This window comes from Octodon degus, unplaced genomic scaffold, assembly GCF_000260255.1.
Source record: "Octodon degus isolate 3935 unplaced genomic scaffold, OctDeg1.0 scaffold00043, whole genome shotgun sequence".
Lineage (NCBI taxonomy): Eukaryota > Metazoa > Chordata > Mammalia > Rodentia > Octodontidae > Octodon > Octodon degus.
This window is the reverse complement of record NW_004524619.1, coordinates 13,156,053-13,161,258: the sequence shown is the minus strand read 5'-3', so window position 1 is coordinate 13,161,258 and position 5,206 is coordinate 13,156,053. Positions and strand designations below refer to the sequence as shown.

The following is a 5,206-nucleotide window of genomic DNA, read 5'->3' as shown; positions in this document are numbered from 1 at the left end:
CACATCCCTGCAGTTCATTTCAGTCCTGGGAACAGTTTGGGGACCGGCTAGGCGCTGAATCTGGAGGCCATAGAGTCAGCGCCAAGGCTAGGGCGACACAGAAAGCCTGGCTGGGGAGCGGCGCGACTGCTTAGGTCTGAGCGGCGAGGGTCCGCGCTTCCCCCAGATCTATAGATGGGACCTGGTCATCCATGCGCCAGCACTAGGAGGGGGTAGGGCCTTTGGGTGCACCTGAATCCTGGGGCTGCAGCCGCGAAGGAGACCCCAGGGTGCCCGGCCCGTTTCCACCATTCGAGGACCCAAGGAGCAGGTGACAGAAGCAATCCTTCACCAAACCGGCTTCAGCTGGCATCCTCAGTTTTGAGTCCTCAGACCCAAGAGCTGTGAAAAGTAAGCTTCTCTTGTTTATTACCCTACCTAGGTTGCAGTCGTTTGTTACAGCAGCCCGAACAGATTACCTTCTACCACAGACTGCAGAGAGAATGGGACTGAGAAACACAGGCGTAACTTATTGTAGGCACTTGGAAGACACTTTGCTGAATCCTTTCTGTTTCATCTCCTTCTCATATCTCCCTCATCATCCAACATTCACGATAAACGCCATGTACAGAATATCCACAAGGCCAGCATGGTGCTAGGCATTAAATTATTCCACCTAGACCTACACAAACACCAAATCTTCCTTCTTTCCTTCTTCCCTTCCTTTTTCTTTTATTTACCAAAGGCTTATTCACCATCTGTCATACATCAAACACCATTTGCCCTTGGTGCTGACACTGCTGTGCTGAGCAGAAACACCTGTGCCCGCGATTGTCCTCCTTCCGCAGGCAAGAAACTGAAGCCTTGGAAGGCTGGGGCTCACTTACGGCCTCCTAGTGATTAGACTTCCGGTCCTGTGAGGACCCAAGCCAGGCTGTTTTTCAGAAGGCAAGAGGAGAGGACAGGGCAGGGGCCCTCGGGGAGAATACTTGATTTCCCCTTATGGACAAGGACCAATTAACACTTCCACTCAGGAAACTTAATTTAGGCCAGTAGGGCTCAGTTCTTGTGTATTTAACATGTTCCTGCTGGCCTGAATGACTAGGGCCACATGCATGCGTGTCCCCTTGGGCAGCTGGCATGGTGGGCAGTCCTTACAGACTGATCTAATCACTTCCATTTGTCTTTTTCACTAAAAAATTAATAAAAAGTTGCACAGTGGGACATTCATAAGTCGACCAGTGGTGGTTCAAGCTGCCAACAGAGAGAGACAAACTTCAGCCCCATCATGAAGGTGTTAATGAGCACTTACCAAGTGCCCCTAGGGCGCCCATTCCGGGGAAGCTCCCTGGGAACTGCTGTCACTCTCCTGGACTCCACTCTCGCTGGCAATGCCCACCGTGCTCCTACTTTCTGATGCGGTGGCAGCATCCTGGGCACACCCTCAGCATCTGTCTGCGACTTTCTCCCTGGTTCCTAAGGGCGGATGTGCAACTGCTCTCAGAGTTCAAAGAGCCCCGTGCTGCTGGTTCAAGTACAGTGTCATACATGGCCTTCGAGCCCAGGCTGCCAGGGTCTCGTTTCCCCACCGTTCTGGTGTTTTTATTTTCTATTTTCCTTTTTCTATTCTTCCTTTTTTCCTTCCATCCTTCCTTCCTTTTTTACTTCTTCCTTTCTTTTCTTTCTTTCCTTTCTTTTTTTCCTTTCGGTTTTGCTTTTTTTATTATTTTTCTTCTCTTAGGCAGAAAGTGGATCCACAAAAAGAAGTTCCTAAGCCCAACTGATATAGTGCGCAGGAGTGTGGTCCTCATATTTCAACCTCCATCTGTGTCGCTGGAAGGATCTGTCACAACGGATGCAAGATCCTCCCTCTAGAGTCTCAAGTGGACTAGAGATAGTCACTTTCTCAGCTGGTCCTGCTTTGGATGAGTCAGGGCCCACATGTGCAAACCACTGACCTAACTGGAATATTTTTTTTTTTTTAGTAGACAGAATTTGTTTTCAATGCACTGTTTTTAGGCCTTGCTTTTAATGTATCTTAGTCCAGAGGTAATGAACAGCACGTTAAATCCAATCAGGCTACTCAAGCATCTCGGGTTGAGTTTTTAGAGTTATTTAACATTGTAGAAAAATCTTCTTGTCTAAGCTAATTAAGTCATTAGTTTAGATCAATAGTAGAGGAACAAAAGGAAAGTAGGGCAGTGATAGCTCACCACCAGCTTAATAAAATGGTGGCAACTTCAACCAAAAGAAAGGTGGTTGGTTTAACATCAGGCTTGACTGCTGCTGACGGCAATGTGGCAGTCTGCAGGCAGAAGAAAGTCAAGCGTGCTATGGCTGGAACATGATTATTTAAAGATACATGGGTGGGTTTTGTTGACTTTCCCTCATTAGCCAGTCCACCAGCATCTGCCTCCTGTTACTGGGTCAGCCATTGCTAATACATCCGGGGATTTTGTTCTAAACTAAGTGAGGACAACAGTCATGCTCCTGCAGCTCTGGAAACTTCTAGCAGGTTCCAGGTCTCATGTTTTCCAGAATGCTTGGGAGTTAGCATTTGTAGTCCACCAACCTGGTACCCATGACCTGCAGAGGTGGACGGTGGGAGCCCAACGTCACAAACAAGGAAAGGCAAGCTCAGAGAAGGTAGCTTCCCCAAACGTCAATTGTTTAAAGAAAATGTTTTTAACCTTCAATACTTTTGCCAGATGTACATAAAAGCTGTGTGATTTACTTATTATTTTCCCTTTATTCCATTCTCATATATATTTACAAGTACATGTTTTACTTCAAAGGAAACTCACAATCACTTCAGCAAAGGGAAAACCAGTGCCCTCTTCCATCAAAAGAAGCAAACCCTAAGGATGAATACTATGGGAAGAAAAGGTTATTAAATTGAAACTAGGTGCTGTGGCCTGCGGAAACCCTGCCCAGAGCCCTGTCTTCTCACTTTATTATAAAGAGACATTAGTAAGTGTTAGAGAGGTGTTAAAATTCCCTCACGCTAGGCAGCATCCTGCTCCTTGCAAACTGAAGAAGAAGCAAAAAAGCGAATACTTTTCTCCATGTGTGATGGTGGGGTACTGGATGTTTTATCCGCAGCTCCTTAAAATCCCTCTGCCCCACAGTGATCTGCCTCCCACCGGAGCCAGGCCAGATCCCACTGTGGGTGCAGCCTGGTGGCACCACCTGTAGCCCAAAGCCACTGCGAGCTGTCTCTGTGACATCCTTGACCATTCCGATGCAATGGGATGCGCTCTCTTGGGTTCAGCTGCCTTGGGAAAACCAGAAACGGTCAAGGAGAGAGAAGTGATTACAATGTCCAAGTATCAGAAGGAACGTGCCCAGGTAACAGCGGTCGCTTGAGCTTTTCCTTCTAATGGAAAGAACTTTTGTTGCGGTTTGTGTCTAGTTGTCCTCCCAAATCCTCATACAGTCATTGGGGAATCTTCTAGCATTTGTGATTAACTCATGATCCAATGCTGGGATTATGGGTGTGAGGGCTACATCCACCCTGAGGTGGATAATCTGCCCACAACATAAGGAAGGGAGAGAGGCTTGCTAGCTGCGGCAGCCGCTGCCCCTCTTTTTCCTGCTTGCTGTTTTCTGCCACCATGAATGGCTGCCTTCTGCCATGTGCCACTCTACCTTGGAGCCAGTCAAGTATGGCCTGAAACCACCAGTAACTGTGAGCTAAATAAACATTTCCTTCCGTAATTTGGGGTATTAGCTATTTTATCCAAGCAATGAGAAAAGAGTAACTGAGACACATTTGATGGTGCCTTCTCCCATTCTCCTGCCATTTTGTTGTAGGAATGAGTATGTTGATAAAACAGATGGACACATTTGTATTTTATCAGCATATGCCAAAGAATACAAGGATTGGCCCAACCTCAAGGGGAAAAATCTCAATCTCCATAGCTGTATCTATGTCCATGTAAAAAAAGAAGGAGAAATCCAGGAAAGGCCTTTTGTAATGCACTCCCTAACCCTAACTCCAAGTATGCTAGCATGTTCATAGTCTTAAGTCACCCAGAAAGTCACTATGTCCCCTTCTCATTCTTCTAGTCCTTTATGGTGACGTAAACTGTGTAAATGACAGGAAATTTAAAAAACTTGTTGCCCAGGCATTTGAAAATGACAAACCAAAGAGGACTGCCTTTCTATAAATTAAATGAAGCAGTCAGACACTTCCACTCACAAGGGTCTTCAAGGGCTGGTGGGGCACTGTCCATTGGGTGGGGCACTGTCCATGGGGTGCACGCTATACCAGGTACCTTGTATTTAGCAAGCAGTGAACCCAGTGAGATGAGTTAGTCTTTCATTGGCTTTTTCACTTCATAGACTAGGAAACTGAGGCTGGAGAGGCTCTGCAATGCACCAAAGATCACACAACTAGCAAGAGGCCACACCAAGCTAACACTCAAGTCTGTCTTATATTAAAGTTCATGGTCTTAACTTCTTAACTATCAAGCTGTGTTGAGTGCCTGCTGGAAACGAATTACATATTCATTATTGAATATGTATCTTTAATTAGTTATAATTAATTTTATGTCATTAAGGCCAAAACAAAAACTAATAGAAGCTCAAATTTTCCCCAAGGCTTTATTGGTCCAATGTTAGTTTGCAAAAGATCCTGATGGTCTTCTTATATTAAAAGCTTATTTATTTTCTTTGGGCACATCACAGATCGAGTCCTACTAAGGACAACCCGACCACAGTAGCTATTTGCGGTGCACTGACCAGGTGCCTGAGATTTTGCTAAGCCTGTTCCAAGTCCTCTCCCTCTTCTTACCCACCACCTGTGAGATTGGTTCTGTCTGTGAGAAAACTAACAGTCAGATATGTTAAATTGTTCAAGGTCACTCAGTTTACATGGGCAGGGCAAGAAAGGCAACTCAGTGGTTCATTTGCAAAGCTCACATTAGCAGCAAGATGGAGAAGCATGTGGGAGAGGAACATTTCCCTTTTCCTTTCAAAACTGCAAAGATGGGTGAAAGGAACTCACAGAAATGTCCTAAGGATTTCATTTCTACTAGGTCTTGCTCCCTTGAAAAATCACCTAGAGCAAAGTTCAACTAGAGATGGCATCAACAGAGGATTTCCATGCTTTCTGCTCTTCCAAAGGAAAAGGGAGATACTCACAGGGTCACAGGGAAACACTGCCCAGAGCAGAGTCCACCTGTCCATCAGGGTTGTCTATGTATGTTATTCAAAAAGCTTGAAG

General features: G+C 45.7%; 1 protein-coding gene across 1 annotated transcript in view; it reads left to right on the top strand.

Moving 5' to 3' along the window:
• The window catches only part of Fhit (fragile histidine triad), a 407,319-nt gene that overhangs the window by 332,266 nt on the left and 69,847 nt on the right, over window positions 1-5,206 (top strand). The gene's annotated exons all lie outside the window — the stretch shown is intronic.